Source organism: Kogia breviceps, chromosome 8 (assembly GCF_026419965.1).
Source record: "Kogia breviceps isolate mKogBre1 chromosome 8, mKogBre1 haplotype 1, whole genome shotgun sequence".
NCBI lineage: Eukaryota > Metazoa > Chordata > Mammalia > Artiodactyla > Physeteridae > Kogia > Kogia breviceps.
In genome coordinates this window covers 60840961-60860135 of record NC_081317.1, presented here as the reverse complement: position 1 = coordinate 60860135, position 19175 = coordinate 60840961, and positions in this window count along the sequence as shown.

The window sequence follows — 19175 nt, the reverse complement described above, 5'->3', positions numbered from 1 at the left end:
TTTGCAAGTCTTCTTTGGAGAACTATGTACTTGGTTCCTTTGCCCCTTTCTTTTAATCAAGGCATTTATTTATTTATTTATTGCTACTCAGTTGTATGAGTTCTTTACATGTTTTGGATAGTAAACACTTTTAGACATATGATTTGCAAATATTATTTTCCCATTCTGTAGGTTGTCACTTCATTTTGTTGATTGTTGATTCTGCATATATATATATATATATATATATATATATATATATATCCATATTCTGCAAACAGAGATAATTTTACTTCTTTCTTTTCAATTTGGATGCCTTTTAAATTCTTTTTTTGACTAATTGCTCTGGCTAGGACTTCCAATATAATGTTTGAATTGAAGTAGAAAGAGTGAGCGTCCTTGTCTTGTTCCAGATCTCAAAGACAAAGTTTTCAGTTTTTCACCATTGAATATGATGTTAGATGTGGCTGTTTCCTACATAGCCTTTATTGTCGTGCAGCAAATTCCTTCTGTACCTAAATTTGTTGACAATTTTTATCATGATAAGGTGTTGAATTTTATCAAATACTTTTCCTGCATCTATTGAGATAATGTGATTTTAATTCTTCATTCTGCTAATGTAGTATATTAATTGATTTGCACATGCTGAACCATTCTTGTACCCCAGGGGTAAATCACACTTGGTCATGCTATATGATCCTCTTAATGTGCTGTTGAATTTGGTTTACTAATACTTTGTTGAAGATATTTGCATCCATGTTCATCAGGTATATTCACCTGTAGTTTTCTTGTGGTATCTTTTTCTGTCCTTTGATATCAGGGTGATGCTGATCTCAGTGTTTATAAACGTTCCCTTTTCTATTTTTTGAAAGAGTTTGAGAAGGATTGATAATTCTTTAAATGGTCTGTAGAATTCACCTGTGAAGCCATCTGGTCCTGGGCTTTAATTATTTTTAAGTACAAAGTTATTGATTACTGATTTAATTTCTTTTATCATACTGCCTTTATCCAGCAGAAAATCATAGCTTGAAGTACTGTGGAAAATGTATTAATTTAGTATTTTGTTAAATACCTTCTAGGCACAAGGCAGTACACAATCATTAAATTTTATGAAGAGAAATGTATTCAATATTTTTTTTAACTTCAGAGACAATACACTATGGAAAATTTTCAGGACAATTTGTTATTTCTTTGTAGTAGTTTGTATTCCATTCATTTGTTCAGCAAGTATGTATTCAGTACTACTAAGTACCATGCTCTGTTCTAGCACCTGTGATGGAGCTATGTGCAAAGGAGACCATCATGTCTCCTTTGTCATCATGGAGCCCACCTTCTGTTTTATGTAAATGTAAGTATGTTTGTGTATTGCCTACAAACGTCAAAGAAGCGTTTTAGAAATGGAAGATTGAGGAGTGAAAAATGAAGGGTGAAAAAGTTTAGGTGAAGCACAACAAACCAGAAATTTCACAACATATAGTGATCATCTGTGTGTTCAGGCCTAAGCCCTAGTCACAGAACTGTAAAAAAGAGAAAAGAAGAGAAAAATGTGTTATTTATTTTAGGCCAATAGTAATTTTCCTTAGTTTTGGAAATTTTAAGATTCATTTTTTGTTTTGTAGAAAAATAACATGAATGTCTTTAGCTTCAACCATTTTAGGGTACAAATAACATCAACATTTGAAACTCATTAGTTTGTTAGCATGGTCCTACATGATATCTAAACTCAACATCCATCTCCTACTGTATCCTCAGTAATTTCTGGGATTTCAGAAAGGTTTTCTCATGTACACACGTGTATTTTTATTTTTGAGTTAAAACAACCCTCTTCTCTGCATCTGTAACCTTCTTGAGTGTGGAGCTATGTTGTTTCAAAATTTAACCTCTCTTCCCATGGGAGCTCATTACCAATCTCTTTTAGAGGCAGGGACAAATTACATACCAGTCTCTTTATTTTCATTTATCCTTTCCTCATTCTGAGCATCTGTGCACCTATGTTCTCCTTCCTCCACAAAACTGGTTTCCCTAACTCTTTTCTCATTTCTGTTTTTAAAAAATTATCAAAACCCTTACATATATCAACTCACACCAGTGAATGCTTGGAAGTAGGGCATATCACCAGTCTCCTAAATGAAATCTAATTTTCTATAAGATTGGGACAGTCACTGAATTGGTCTAGGCATCATATTTTTCATTTTTTAAATGGTAGATTTTTAAGTCTCCTTGGCTTTTTTCCTATTCAATATAATTTTTTAAATTGTAAAAAACTTCTGTTTTTTCCTTAAAAATAATCAAATGAGTGTTTTACACGGTCTATTTTTATTTTTTTAAAAAACGTTTTAAGATGTTAAAACATATTTATACCTATAAAACTTTACAAATCTCCCAGAGTTTCTGTTGCATGGATATTTAATTTGTAGGCTGAGGGATTTGGGATAACAGTATCCTACTATAAAATGTCCTTGTAGAATAAAGTAGATAGAGGTAATCTTCTGGAAAATAAATTATATGTATGTCAAGGCTATAGATTTAGAGAAAGCAAATTCCTCTTCACACAATTATGGGTCTCCCCTCTCCCAAAGAAGCCTGCTAGTTCTTATCCATAGTTCTTTTTTTCCAGAAAAGAAGCTTGAATATTGCTAAAAAAATTAATTTGTCACTGAGGCATATGGAACTGTGGGTGCTAGGAATGAAAAAAATATTTATAAATAAAATATGAAGTAAATAACTAAGAAAAATATCAAAGAACTACTAATGAGCATGAAACTTAGAACACATATATGATTCAGGTATAAATATCAGTCAATAAAAATAATTATGGAAGGTTTGAGTGACTTTTCTCATTGATCATTTATTTTTTGATTTTACTTAAGAGCAACTTCTGTAAGCTGATTAAAAGGAGGTTTTGCAGCCATGTGCTTCCTTATAGGACATACCACCCTAGACTACAGTAACTGTACAAATAAGTCAACAAAAATACCAGGAAGCATCCTTTGGTACAAGCAAGGTTTCACAAAATGAAAAGAGATTAGTTATACAGTTAGTCCTTAATTATTTATTTCTAAGAAGTTATGACCATCGGGGTGCACACTGCAGCGCTATTTACAGTAGCCAGGTCATGGAAGCAACCTAAATGCCCATTGACAAAAACATGGATAAAGAAGATGTGGTACATATATACAATGGAATATTACTCAGCCATAAAAAGGAACAAAATTGGGTCATTTGTAGAGACATGGATGGATCTAGAGACTGTCATACAGAGTGAAGTAAGTCAGAAAGAGAAAAACAAATATCGTATATTAATGCATACATGTGGAACCTAGAAAAATGGTACAGATGAACCAGTTTGCAGGGCAGAAATAGAGACACAGATGTAGACAACAAATGTATGGACACCAAGGGGGGAAAGCGGCGAGAGGCAGGGGTGAGGGTGTGATGAATTGGTTGATAGGGATTGACACATACACACTGATGTGTATAAAATGGATGACTAATAATAACCTGCTGTATAAAAAATAAATAAAATAAAATTCAAAAAAAAGTTATGACTACTTCTGTGGTTTCATGCAATGCCACCCACTCATGGACCCTTAGAAATACAAAGCAGAAATCTAGTACTCTCCCCTGTGGAATGGAGTTAAAAATATTCTTAGATCAAATCTCATAATACATCTATATTTCCTTGAAACTCTAAAGCAATAAGAAAGGGGAAAAGACTCAAACTGAACTAGAATCAATTATTTTAAGCCAGTAATGATTATATTTTATGATTTCTAGTCATTATTTAAAAGAAAACAAAAGCCTATATATTTTTTTCAAGTTAAAAAAGTTTACTTCCTATTTTATCCATTTAATAAAACTCCAGTGGAATGATAAGCTGTAAACAACCAAGATTTCAGGTTTTTTCCCTTTGTATGCTATACTGTTTATTGCTTTTTTAATAAAAGAGGAAAAATATATCTAACATTTTTACTCTAAGTTATAAATAATTTTCAAGTAAAATTATTAAAATTATAATTGACTTATTATCTTGAAAGTACATAAGATTATAGGTAGCAAAATGCCTTATGTTTGTAGATATTCACACATCTAAAGGAATTGGATGTTACTGAATAAAATATAATAAATATATATATAATAATGAATATATTGTCAAAGCTTTAGACAATAATATAACCTATTATATTTTCTTCTTCTACCTTTGCCATTAATTCTTACCACCAAAAGGAAATCTGTTTATCCATATGTATCACTGGAAGAGTTGTGAAATAAGGAAGAAAAAAAAAATGGTAAGAGTCTAAGCTATTTGAGGGGTTAGTGCACATGAAATATTCTTAGGGGCTCTTATAACAGCTCAGCAATACCATAACATATTATTTCAAGTTGTTATTCTGTGTATGAGTATCTACTGACAGAACTGATTTTAAAGTGGGGCTCTGTTAAATGGAGCAGCTTGTGCAGAAAGAAATACCCCACGAGCATTCCTTCTCACCTTATAACACCACCTCACTGGTTCATCTTTACTCTATGGCTGGAGACATGCCCAAAATCCACCAGAGGAAAGAATGGCCAAATAATTGTCATATAACTTTTCAAATTATCTTTTTCTGTAAATATATTGGTCATATGCCTTATAAAAAAAAACAGCTCCCAAATTTGATATGATTTCTGCATTTTTTCTTACTATTTTTTGCTCTACCACTTCTAAGAATATGGATAATGTCTTTAACTGCTGAAGATACAGGAAAATGATTAACATTTTTGTTGTAAATATTAAGTACCATATGTGGAAAAATTGTCTGATATAGTACAAAGTGTATAGAGATTACTAATTAATGTTAGTTTAACTTTCGGTTTAATGAAATTAAAAGTGTATTTGTATTCAAATTTCAGAATGAGAGCATCTTGTCTACTGTATTGGCAACATGATTTTTTTTTAACTATTTTATTTGATAAACATATGACTTTTCTCCTTAAATATATTAATACAATAAACTATATTAAAATATTTTCTAATTTTGTGTTACCCTTGCATTTCCAAAATAATACCCATGTTTAAAACTATATTATTCCTTTAATCTGCTTCTGGATGCTGATAATATTTTATTTAACATCTTTATTTTAATATTCATAAATAAAATATAGTTTTAATTTTTGTGAAAACATCATGCTTTGTATTGATTTTATCCTCACATAATAGAAAGTATCAGGAATTTTTCTTCTTTTTTGATAATCTAGGAGAGTTTCAAAATCATTGGCATTATCTGTTCCCTAAATGTTGGTAAAATTTCTCTATGACATTCTCCATATATTCTGCTTTGGTTGAGGTAAAGGGATTGTTCTAAAACTTTCTTTTTTGAAATTGTTCAGTTTGGATGTTCTTTTTCATCTAGTGTCAGTTTATAAAAATTATATATTCCTGAGAAAGTATCCTTTTTTAATGAAGTCTTCAAATTTACATAGATGATTAAGAAAAGTCTCATTATTTTCTTAATTCGCTAGCCTATGTCTTAGTTTCTACTACGCTGAATACATCTTCCTCTTCTTCGTCCTTTAAACACGTAGCTTCAAGTCTCCTGATTCAGAAAAGTTGCATTGAATCCTATTATTTAATTTTTGTTTTATATGACTATTATGGGTTTTTCCTTTGAGATCAATTATGTTCGTACTGAACGCTGTGTTTGCTGTAGTGTGCTGTCCTCAGGGGGGTCGGTGGTTGATAAATCTCAGAAGTCAGTCCTCTGGGAACTTGCTCAGCTGAACAGAGCTCCTTTACCTAAGATTCATACACTCATCCCAGTGCAGCCTACCTCCAATTACTAGTGGATGCAGGTACATAAAGACTTGACCTCTGGCTCAAATTGTTGATAACTCTGAATGGCCATCCCAGTTTCAGCATGCTCTACTGGTTCATCTGAAGCTTTCTTATGATTGTATCACAGGACAAATTTTCCCTTTTGTTCACTCCTGTTTCTCTTCCTTTTCTCTTCCTCTTCAGGACAAGTGGATATCCTGATAGCTCTCTCCAATAAACTTCCGGCATTCTCATTTCCATAAAGGGCTCAGTTTAGGAGTAGCCAAAATAAGCAGACACTAAAATTGTATTATGGTGGTGGATTACTGTATTAGTTATCAATTGCTGCGTACCAAAGCTACTCAAAATTTGTCAGTTTATAACAACATTCATTGCCTCACAGAAATTCTGAGTGTTAGGAATCCAGAAGCACCTCAGCTATGTGGTTCTATATTAGGGTGTCTCAGGAGGTGGCAGTCAAGCTGTCAGGCAGGACTTCATTCATCTCAGGCTCCAGTGAGTCTGAAGGATCTGTTTCCAAGCTTTCTCACGTGGATGTCGGCAGGCCTAAGTTCCTCATTGGATATTGGGTAGAGAACTCAGCTCCTCACCACATAGGCCTCTCCACGGGGCTGATTCATTAAATGGCATCTGGCTTCCCACAGAGCAAATATCCAAGGGAGACAGTGAGGGCTCAATACCAAAGCCACATTCTTTTATGAGCCTCATCTCGAAAGTAACACACTCATTTCTGCCATACGCTATGGGTCTTAGAGAGCAATCCTGGTATAGTGTAGGATGGAGCTACACAAGGGTGTGAATAACAGAAGGCAGGGATCATCTGGGGGCCACCTTGTAGGTTGCCTACAACAATCAGTCATGACAGGGGCTTCCCTGGTGGCACAGTGGTTGAGAGTCCGCCTGCCGATGCAGGGGACACGGGTTTGTGCCCCGGTCCGGGAGGATCCCACATGCCGCGGAGCAGCTAGGCCCGTGAGCCATGGCAGCTGAGCCTGCGCGTCCGGAACCTGTGCTCCGCAACGGGAGAGGCCACAACAGTGAGAGGCCCGCGTACCGCAAAAAAAGAAAAAAATAAATAAAACAAAAACAATTAGTCATGACAAGGCTAGTGTGTTAGTTACATGTTGCTCTGCAAACAAATTACCAGAAAATTTAGTGGCTTAAACAACATTTATTATCTCATCATTTTTGTGAGTCAAGAATTCGGGCACAGCTTAGATGGATCCTCAGTTTCTGAGTCTCTGAGAAGTCTGCAGTCATCTCAAAGCTCAACTGGAAAGGATTTGCTTCCTAGCTCACTCACATGCTTGCTGGCAGGAGTAGTTCCTCACGGCCTATTGAACTAAGGTCTCAGTTCCTTATAAATTGTTGGCTGGAATCCTTTCTCAGTCCTGTGTCAGGAGGATCTCTCCATAGAATAACTCATGACAAGCAGTGACATCCGAGCAATCAAGAAAGAAGGCAGGAGAGGATGCCAACAAGACAAAAGTCACAGTCTTCTGTAACTGAATTATGAACAGGACATCCCATCATCTTGCCATATTCTGTTCACTAGAAGCAATCAGTAGGTTTTATGCCACACTCAAGGGGAGGGGATTATACAAGTGTGAAGATCTTTGTGAGCCACACTACAGCTGCAAATGTGTACTCCATCAGAGTTTGTAAGTAACATTAGCTGTAGACACAAAATGGCTGTGTAATTATAAATACTCACTGTTGGTGAACTAGAAGTTAGACTTGTAGGAGGAAATACTATTTTTTTAAATATTAGAAATCTATAAATCAGTCCTTTGAAAAATATGGAGGACATAGTAAGAATAACAATAATGGAAATGAATGATTGTTGCTGGAGACAAATGAGGCTTTGGAGAGAGACAATGTAGGGCTGAAAATGATTATCAATTAAAGGCTGAAGATGGAAGCCAGTGGGCCTGCCTAGCAGCATATAAATCATATCTCTTGCAGCTGGAGGGCAAAGAAAACTGAGGAACAGGCTAACGACTTAATCAGAGCAGTAACAGAGCTCTGAAGATGGTCAAATTCTCAACCTAGACATGTTTGTTAAGCCAAATTCAGGACCTTGATGGGAAAGAACTGAACCCTTAAACATGAGATAGGAACACCTGGGTTAAATAATATTCAGTGATGACTTTTTAAGCAAGAAATGTTCAAAGCCTAGATGTAATTTGAGGGATTTCAGAGCAGTGTCGCCTACAGAGTAGCGATCCTGTTGTGTCTTTAATACTATCAGTAACAAGTTGTCTTTCCCAGTGCACTGGCCCTGGGTGGTGTGCCATCTTCAGTAAGTCCTAGTCAACAAGCACCAAATTTAATACTAAAAGCTTAGGAGTGATTGGCATGTCACAAGCTGAGAACAAGACAATATTCTCAAGAAGGAAAATGGAGCAGAAATTCAAGAAGGAGGAAAATGGTGTTATATTGAAGACAAACTATGGAAATCTTCTTCCCAATTTTGCCATCCATTACTGACAACTGAGGGCTGAGCAGTGTCTAAGAGTAAGTTCAAATATCAGCCCAAATGTCACCATTGCCAAATAACTGTATTTTTCTGGGTCTCGGTGACCTTGTCAATTAATCAGGATAATATTATTTTCACCATGAACATTCTACAGAGGTTCAGAAAACCATTTATTTTGTGTTAAAGTTATAGCCTTAGTATAGGACAAAGAAAGCTATTTCTCAAATGTTCGCTCACAGAAAATGGGGGCATGTGTCAGAGAAAAAGCTCAGTATCTGAGACGAGTTTTGCAAAATGTTAAAACAAAAGTGAGCAGAGGTTATATATAGAAAATTGAAAATAGGAATACTCTGAAGACCACCAGTGTTAACCTTTGCCCCCTGCTCACGCAGAGGATGCATTCACATTTAAGAAACTTGTTTGTGCTGCCCTCATATTTTGCTGTAAAAGAAGGAAAACATGCATAGAAATGTAAGCTCCAAATAATTACTAGCTGCCAACCCCTAGAAGCCAGCCCTGAAGAAATTTTCCAGCCCTATTCGTTGATCTGTGCAATGAGTCCCCATGACACACATCTGTTTACTCTTGCCAGGTCAGAAAGTCTTAACCTCACCACAGAGCCTTGCCCTCAGGCCTCTTCTCAAGCTTCCTGGTCCAGGCATCCAAGAAGTTACACCTCAGGTCACTCTGCTCCTGTTCTTCCCTATCTCACTGAACTGCACAGTTACTCTCTAACTTGTTCTCCACTCTCAGCTATATGCTATTAACTGTTTCCTTTAAAGTCAATCTAGTTGCAAAAAAAGCCATTTCAACTTTTTGTAGAGCAGTGGTTAAGAAAAAAATAGACAAAATTGGGGGGAAAATATAGTAGGTGGATCTGAATCACTCAGAACTGTCTTAACTATTCTAATCATAACCATTAATTGTGATAAGCAGATTGTAATAATATTCATCTGTCTTTGCTCCTCTAAAGAGCTCGAAGCATTTTAAGGAATCGACACATTATCTATATACTGAAAGAGAACCCCTAGGAATAAATCAATGGGGGTTTAAGAAACAAATATTTTTCAAACACACTTCATTACTTGTACCATTTCCTTTTTATTCCCTTTCTGGACAGTACATGATAAAAGCCACCATCTTAATGTCTGATTTCTTACTGGGGTGAGAAGCCAATTTTTACTTAACCTCCCTCTTTGAAGATTTCCCTTTTGGTGATTGTATTAGTCTGCTAGGGTTGTCATAACAAAGTACCTCAAACTAGGTGTCTTAACAGAAATGTATTGTCTCTCAGTTTTAGAGACTAGAAGCCCAAAATCAAGGTGTCAGAAGAGTTGGAGGGCTGTGAGGAAAGGCTCTAGTCCACTCCTCTCTCTTTGGCTTGTAGATGGCTGTCTTCTCCCTGTGGAAGTAAAGCTGTGTCTTAATGTCATCTCTCTATGTGTGCCTGACTCTGTGTTCAAATTTCCCCTTATTATAAATAACCATTATATTGGATTCGGACCCCAGCCACTCCACTATGACCTCATCCTATCTTTTCTTTAGTTGATATTTATTTTTTATTGTCATTTTAAATTTAATTTTTATTGCAGTACAGTTGCTTTACAATGTTGTGTTAGTTTCTTGCTGTACAGCAAAGTGAATCAGTTATACATATACATATACCCACTCTTTTAGATTTCCTTCCCACTTAGGTCACCACAGAACACTGAGTAGAGTTCCCTGTGCTATACAGTAGGTTCTCATTAGTTATCTATTTTATACATAGTAGTGTATATATGTCAATCCCAATGACCTCATCCTATCTTAACTAATAATATCTATAATGACCTTATTTCCAACTAAGGTCACATTCTGAGGTACTAGTATTTAGGACTTCAACATACAGATTTTAGGGAGACACAATTGAACACTTAACCATTATGTTAAAGCTTGATACAACTTTTTAAATACTCATCAGTGGGAAGAAAAAAAATGATAGATTAAAATGTGACATCTAGAGAGAGAAGGTTCCAACTCTAAAATTTTTACTGTGTAGCTTCACAACCTTGAAAAATTCCTAGAAGAGCAGTTTTATATGTACAATTGTAGGTTCCTTTATGTGAACTTTAGGCTGTAAAATAGATCTTGGGGCAGCTCATCAAATTACAAGGCTCACCAAGGCATTCCTGAAGTTCTTTTTAATTCTACTGCTTGTATCAGATGATTTAATTTTTGAAAATTATCTTTCTAAATATAGACAAAACAGTATCCATTAACTGTGGTAAGATAGGCCTATGACTGTGATAGAAAAAGATTCAAGACAGCAAATGGAATTTCTGACTCTAATAGCTAAAAACCTAACAAATACTCATAGATCCTTTCTACAGAACACATGACAAATCATAAATTCCTTTCATTATTTTTTTTACTTTCATAAACCATTTGTTTGGACCAACTCATGAAGAGCTAATAGGTTTTTTCTTTCTCACTGACTTAATTAAACCAACTAATTATTTGGATGCCATGAAACCATGCAAACCTAATGCATACACACTTTTAAAGGTAGAACCTGCTTAGAAATTCAGTTTAATAAAGAAAGCCATCTCCCTTACATTTACACCTGCTTTGTGTAAATTATATAAAGAACAAAGTCAGGGATTGACTGGTGGACATCTGAGTGATGAGTGTGTAACACATGAATTAAAGTTTTGATTTTCAATTTAGGTGATAACCCTAGAATGCTGATAACACTTTGTGTTAAAAGTGCTAGTAAATTAAATATTATTTTGATAGAAAGCATTAGGTAATTCAATAAGACTGTCAATTTTAATTAGCATTAGGGTCATTTCCCCTCACCTATTCTACTGGTTAATATTTATCCTGATATTTAAATGTATAAGGTGAAAATATTACTTACTTTCCTCACTTCTCAGTTACACAAATTTGTTCATTCTAAATGTTTCATTCAACATATTTCCTAGAGTGTTCTTTCTAACTTAATGTCAAAGTGAGGTCAATCCTCCTAGTTCATTTTTATGTGGCCTCAAATACACTCTTATTTAAAGTACATGCTTCCCAAACTACATTTCATAAACATTTGATGTATTAATGGGGATATAACCTCTGTCTTAGTTCTTTCCCTTGACACTAAAATTATAGAGAGAATCTACCACATTGAGAGGTATAGCTCCCATATGTAAACTGGCCATTTAATATTAGGCTTTATAGATTTATCTTTAATCCTTGAAGCAATCCTATCAGTTTAGGCTCTTTGATTATAAACAACAATGACTTAAATATCAGGTGTCTTTAAATAAATAAATAAATATAATAAATAATTGATTTATGTAAACAAAAGCCCAGAAGTAGGTGTGGCTTCAGACAAGTTTTGATCTGGAGATTCAGTCATTTCATCCCATCTTAATCTTGGTTTTAAGGTGCATTCTGCAAAGCAACTGACAAGGGATTAATCTCCAAAATATACAAACAGCACATGCAGCTCAATATCAATAAAAACACAAACAACCCTATCAAAAAAATGGGTGGAAGATCTAAATAGACATTTCTCCAAGGAAGACATACAGATGGTCAGGAGACACATGAAAGGATGGTCAACATCACTAATGATTAGAGAAATGCAAATCAAAACTACAGTGAGGTAAGACCTCACACCAGTCAGAATGGCCATCATCAAAAAATCTACAAATAATAAATGCTGCAGGGGGTGTGGAGAAAAGGGATCCCCCTACACTGTTTGTGGGAATGTAGACTGGTACAGCCGCTATGGAGAACAGTGTGGAGGTTCCTTAAAAACCTAAAAATAGAGCCAATATGTGATCCAGCAATCCAACTTCTGGGCATATATCAAGAGAAAACCATAATTTGAAAAGATACATGCATCCCAATGCTGCAGCACTATTTACAATAACCAAGACGTGGAAGAAACCTAAATATCCATCAACAGATTAATGGATAAAGAAGATGTGATATATATATACAATGGAATACTACTCAGCCACAGAAAAGAATGAAATAATGCCATTTGCAGCAACATGGATGGATATAGAGATTATTAGACTAAGTGAAGTAAGTTAGACAGAGAAAGATCAATATCATTTGATATCACTTATATGTGGAATCTAAAAAATGATACAAATCAACTTATTTACAAAACAAAAACAGACTCACAGACTTAGAAAACAAACTTATGGTTACCAAAGGGAAAAGTGGGGGGGTTAAATTGGGAGGTTGGTATTAACATATACACACTACTACATATAAAATAAACAACAGGGACCTACTATATAGCACAGGAAACTCTACTCACTACTGTGTAGTAACCTATATGGGAAAAGAATCTGAAAAAGAATAGATACATGTATAGCTAAATCACTTTGCTGCCCTGGAAACTAACATAGTATTGTAAATCAACTATACTCCAATATAAAATAAAAAAGTTTTTTAAATAGCATAAAGGAAGGGTAAACATATAAGCAGAATCTTTGGAGAGGAAGCTGAACAACTATGGGGAAATGAGCAGGAGGGTCTGACAAGAAAAGATTGTTGCTGTGTGCTTAGTGGATTCCCAAGAAAATCTGATGAAAGGCACTGTCTTAGCTTGGGCTGCTATAACAAAGTATCATAGATTGGGTGGTTAAACAATTAACATCTATTTCTTAGTTCTAGAGGCTGGGAAGTCCAAGGGCCAGGTGCTAACAGATCCACTATCTGATGATGGCCTGCCTCCTGGCTTGTAGATGGCTGTCTTCATGTTGTTTCCTCACATGGTGGAGAGAGTGAGAGTTCAGTGTCTTCTTATAAGGGTACTAATATCATTCATGAGGACTTCACCCTCATGAACTAATTACTTCCCAAGGGCCTCACCTCCTGAGATCATCACATTAGGGTTTAGGATATCAATATATGATTGGGGGGAGACACAAGCATTCAGTCCATAACAGGCATCTCCCACTTTTTTGTGCTTGCTCAGGCTTGCAGATAAGCAGTGTTCAGGGGCCTGTAGGAAAGAGAAGCCTGACTAAAGTTTGGTCAGAATAAAGCAGAAGGTAAGGAATCAGCCATTGTAAACACCTAGTCAGGTCTAAGTCATCTAGTTCCAAGTGACTGTCTTCTAGCTTTGCAGACTAAGGCCTTTTATTGTTCAGTTTGGGTATCTTCCTCGTATTGCAGAGGCTCTGTGCTTCTGTCTGGGAGTGGAGTCCTGGGAACAATTATCCATTGGTTTCTCCCATTAGTGTGGCAGCCATGTTAAAAACATTCTTTACTGGGTTTCCCACTGGATTGGAAAGAACACCACTCTCATATGCCATACAAGTCATTGTCCGTCATTACCATCCCACTGAAACTGTATTCTTGTACTTGTTTGTTGAAAGTTATGACATTCCTTAAAGTGTTCCTATTTCAATTATTGTTTTTGAGAAGTGAAGAAGTAACCGTGACCTGTCATACTCCAATTCAGCATTGCAGTAGCTCAGACTTTCCTCAGTTTTATCCAAGTAGTTCCCCAATGTTACATCTTTCCTTCCTCTCACCTGGGATCCTCCTTCATATTCTATAGGATGAGTAGAGGAAAAGGAATACACATGTATAACACACACTTCCTCTTTTCCTGATTCTAATGCTAGAATCTCTTACATTAGTCAGTAACATCAGTGTTCTTGTGAGAAACTGAATATACAAAGGGACATTGGGCAGACCATAAATGACAAGAGAACTCTGACCCACAACCTCTGCAGCAACTAGTCCAGAAAGTCAAACAACACCTCTGTAGCAATAGGCAAAAAGGTTAAAAAAAAAATTGGTCAACGGTTGTCGTCTTCTCCAATTTTTCCTCCTGCTTCCAACTCAAGACCAACCAGGAAAACCCAAATATACTCTCTGATCAATCACATAGACTACTTAGCTTCTGGGTGGCCTGATTTCAGCTTCTTCCTTCTGTCAAAGAAAATTACACCAGACTTTTCTGGTGTAAAAGTTATTCAAAACTATCTCAGTAGAGGTCAAGACCATTGGAAGAGGAGAGAGTAACTGAACTAAGCTCTCTGAAACAAAAGGTGGAAGGATTTTTAAATGCTGGGATGAGCTAACGTTACAACATTGAAGGATGTTAACAGAGAGGTAGGTCAATGTGATTAAGCTACCTGTGTTTACTAATTGTTCTTAACAAACTTAAGCTCCTATGCTCCCAGAGACTGGGAGACAAGGGCCCTGTCTTTTTTGATGAATGCATTTCAAAGGGATGGCTCCCAGGTCTTTGAGAGAGACAGTCCTGGGATGTGGAAGATTTACATCTCAAAGGAGCAGAGTATTTACAATTCCAAAAGTTTTCAGAAAAAATACTCTAAGAAAACGGAAGTTAGGAGTTTATAGTCTGGAAGAAGCCAGCCTAGAGTTTAGACAAGCTGAGGGGAACCTTATGGCCACGGTCAATGCTAACAACCTCCAATCAGAGCACACTTAAAGCCTTCCCTAGTTTTTCATTACAAAAAACTTACAAGCTTTCTCACTGCCCTGTCTGCCTTTCCGTCTCTGCCAAACACAAATGATAGTTTCTGGCTTCCTTACTATAGCAAGTTCCAAATAAAAAGCCTGTGTTTGTTCTCACTTGGGTTGTCTTTATTTATTTCCACACTTGAAAATATGAGATTCTCCTATAATGGAGATCTTGATCCTGTGGACAAAGAAGGCTTCCTGCCATTCCAGTAAACAACAAATGTTGCCTGCCATCAAGCCACCCTCTACTGCAGCCTCCACCCCCCCACCCCCCACTGATGGTGCACCCTGAGGGGAATTCAGAATGGAGAAAAACAGGAAACATCCTGTGCTCTGGATACTAGGCCTAGATTTAAATGCATAGCTACAGAATAATTTCAGTGAGACCAGATTCTTGCATTTTCTCATACATAGAAAAGCACTAAAATCATTAACTTGAGATGTCGGGGGGTTTTTTTTGATTAGCAATAATCTTTGATGTTTGACTACATGATTTTTTATAGCAAAATACTCTTATGTATCCTGGCTCCTCCCTTACCTCTTCAGAGCAGTTCCTTGGAGGTATCTGAGAGGTTGGCTCCCAGGCTACAGTCTTCAGTAAGGTCTCCAAACAAAACTTAACTTGCAACTTTCAGGTTGTGTGTTTTATTTTCAGGCAGCAATCCTTAGACATTTCCAAATATTTTTCTATAGAATGACTATTGAATTTTAAAAATAAGTTAGGTCTAAGGACAATGATATCTCTTCATATGTCAATTTAATAAGGAAAGCATTCTACTAATGTAAATTTAGGAATGTTATTTATATCTATTTTAATTGGCTAACTGTGAGTGTTTACCCTTATCTCCATCTTGGCTCACCAAGAAAGTCCTGCAAAATATACATAAATTATACAATATGCTATGAGTTAATAAATACAAAATTACAGAGAGAAGGAGAAGAATCCATAGCGATACAAGAGTGAGACTGTAATTTTAAATAGGGCCATAAGAGTACGTTTCATCAAGGTGAAATTTAAACAAAGACTTAAAGAAATTTAGTCATGCAGCTATCTGGGGTAGTATTATCCCAACCTTGCAACTGTAGTTTGTGTTTTTGGGGTATAGTAAAGATTCCAGCATGGTTGGAACAGGGTGATTTTAATGCATTTGGTGGGGATGGAGGGATGGGGGATAAGGTGATAGGCAATGGAATGAGGAGATGTCAGATGACATAGGACTATAAGATCTATGAAGGCAAATGGAAACACTGGCTTTCCCTGTGAAGGAAATGGAAAGCTATTGGAAAATTGGGGGCAAAATTATCATTCAGATAATTTCATGTGATAACGAGGAAAGAACCCTGCCACAGAAGTCAGTACCTAGCCTCTCCTGAATGCTGATTCTGCCACAAACGTGGAAGAAGTCCTTTAACTAGACAGTACTGCATTTTCTTTACTGGTAAATGTTGGGCTAGGCAATCTTGTAAGCTCCCTTATTGTTATGGTTTGGCTGCTCCCTGCTTGAAAGCCAATACTAGAGAGATGAGTGTCAGTAGGAAAGAAAAGGCTGTTTTGGGCTTCCCTGCTGGCGCAGTGGTTGAGAATCCGCCTGCCGATGCAGGGGACGCGGGTTCGTGCCCCGGTCCGGGAAGATCCCACATGCCGCGGAGCGGCTGGGCCCGTGAGCCATGGCCGCTGGGCCTGCGCATCCAGAGCCTGTGCTCCGCAACTGGAGAGGCCACAGCAGTGAGAGGCCCGCGTACCACAAAAAAAAAAAAAAAAAAAAAAAAAAAAGGCTGTTTTATTCAGGAGGTCCATAACCTGGGAGAAGGCAGACTCATGTCCAAAAACCAACTCTGAAGATTCTGCGAAACCATGAAAGTTTTTAAAGGGAGAATCATTTGGGAATGGGGTCAGAATCATTATTATCTTCCCTGTGTGCAGATTTTTTTCTGATTGTTTGGTGGTGGGGTAACAAGGCGGTCTTCTAGGAATCCTGTGTTCAGCCTGAAGTCAACATCCTCCACCTGGGTGGGGCTCCTAGTTCCTAGAGAAGAACTCAAAGGTATTGTTATGAATATTCCTTGAGGAGGAACCAAGACCCTGCCCCAGGGCTTCGCTCTTGTTTCTTGACTGCTCTTCCTTTGTTTCTCCATTCCCTTCCTTTCCTGATAAGCAATTGCTTGAATCTGCCCTTTGGAATTCAGGGAAGGTCAAGGAGGCTGAATGAAGCCTATTTTCTACAAACATGAAAGGCACCACCACGGAAAGGATTGGTAACCAGGAGGGCCTCACAGGGTCCTGCTCTGCTTCATTATCTCTCAGGAAAACTCTGCTATGTGGAAAAATCTATATTGAGTTGGAGGAGACCCAGTTCCTCAAATGAGTGGAGGATTGACTAATGTAAAATCTTAATGTTATGGCAGTTGGAAAAAATAGCCCAATATGTTTCTTTAATCTTGCTAAATTTTCAACAAGCTTTTAAATTACAATTTTTTAAAAATTTGATTCTGATTAAAGTTTCAATGCATCAGGAAAGAGTTGCCAAGACAGAAACTGTTCCAAAGAAGACACTTTTTGGTGGCTTATGTGGGAATATTTCCAAAAAGTAATATAGACTCCTGAAAAAACAGGATCAAAACTCTCCAGGAGTCTGGGTGCTAAGCCCATTATTGCTTTCTAGGTGCTACTATTAGCATAGCAAAGTCGATCAATGCATTTTGTCAATAATCCTCTCAACTATTAACAGGGGATAATGTGAGCTTCTAAATGAATTTCTTGAGCTAGATAAGGGACTCATTATAATAAGAAGAACAATTTGTTTTAGCAAAGGGAAATAGGATTTTTTTTGAAAAACACAGCTATCTCTTCACTCTCACATTTAACCTGATTGTAAAGGATGTGATTATTGACACTTTTCTGTAAATTTTATTTAATATTTTTTTGTATTTTCCCACCACTTTCCACTAAAAGGCAGAAATATGAATAAAAATTGCAAAAGCAAGCAAGTTTCATGTTTCTCTAAATTTAAAATGTTTTCAGTTTTCTACAGTATAACATTGCAGGAATATGTGTTTCTCTCTTACTATTAGCGGTGGTGGGGAACCTCTGTTTAAACTTAGTGAAGTCTCAGAGGTGGTTGATAAACTAATTTCCAGAAAAAAATAAAAACAAAAAACAACTACTGTAAGGGCTTAAGGCCCACTTGCAAAGGTTATGTTAAAATAAAGCCAGAGGGTATGGAAAAGATTCATTATAGCATGCCACATCTCTCCCAAGTAAAAATTAACTCTAATAAATTCAGAGAGAGAGAGAAAGAGAGAAGAGAAAAAAAAAATTTTTTTAAAGGAAGCTGAAATGGCTGCTGTTCCTATAATAAGAAGCCGAATTTTATGCTATTATCTGTTTGATGGTTTAAGCAGAATAAAGTGACACACATCTTGAAACGTGAGAATGAGGCAGAACAAGAGAATGTTTGTAAGAGGAGTAATTTCAGGCACCCATGGGGCTTCACATAAAACTCATTTGCACATAGACAGGGCTCTCTTACGGATGATGGATAAATGTAATTCCCAGCTACTAGTGTATTTCTTTTTATACTAACAAGACAGGAGAACAAAATGCAGCCTAAAATCACTTTGAAAATTAGAGCAATTTCTAAATGAATTGCACTTCTAAATGATTAGACAGTGACTTTTGGACATCTCCCTCAGGTCACTAATGCAGGTACTCTTATCAGTTACTCCCGTGATATTCAATATTCTTTAACAGTACTGTCCAATGAAGGAAAAAAAAACCTGAAAATGGCCTCTGAGTTTTAATCAATACATGAAAGCCTTCAACTAAATTTTACCTGAGAGAAAACATATATGGACTTTAATCTTTCAAGCAAAATCTTCCTGGAAAGGAGAGAGGTGGGGAAAAATTTAAACCAAAAAAAAAAGATCAAAGCCAATTAAAAATGTATGAGCGCCATCTGGTGTAGGAAATAAAAACAAACACAGCCTCTAGCAGTCAAATGAACTCCCCTTTTGTGGGTTCATCTCAGTGCAATGGGGTTACGGTGTACTCAAACAGCAATTTTTAAAATAGAATTCACTTTGTGTCTAATACTCAGATGTGACTAGTTAGCATTTGGTTTAGAACTCAATGAACCTAGGGAAGTGAGGTTGGTTAAAGCAGTGAGTTTGCCATTACTCATATATTGTCATATTTCAGGCAAAAATTTACATAGTAACTCAAGAATTCATATATTTGCTGAAGTTTTACACTCTCATATACTTCATTAAATCTTCCCTGATATGTGAAAAGTATATCTACACTTTCAGAAGCAATTCCTCTTTAGAGATATAGGAGAAACAGATGGGTAGCATATCTTTAAGGAAGAAAATTTGAGACTTATAATGCTAATGTGCTAAGATAAATTT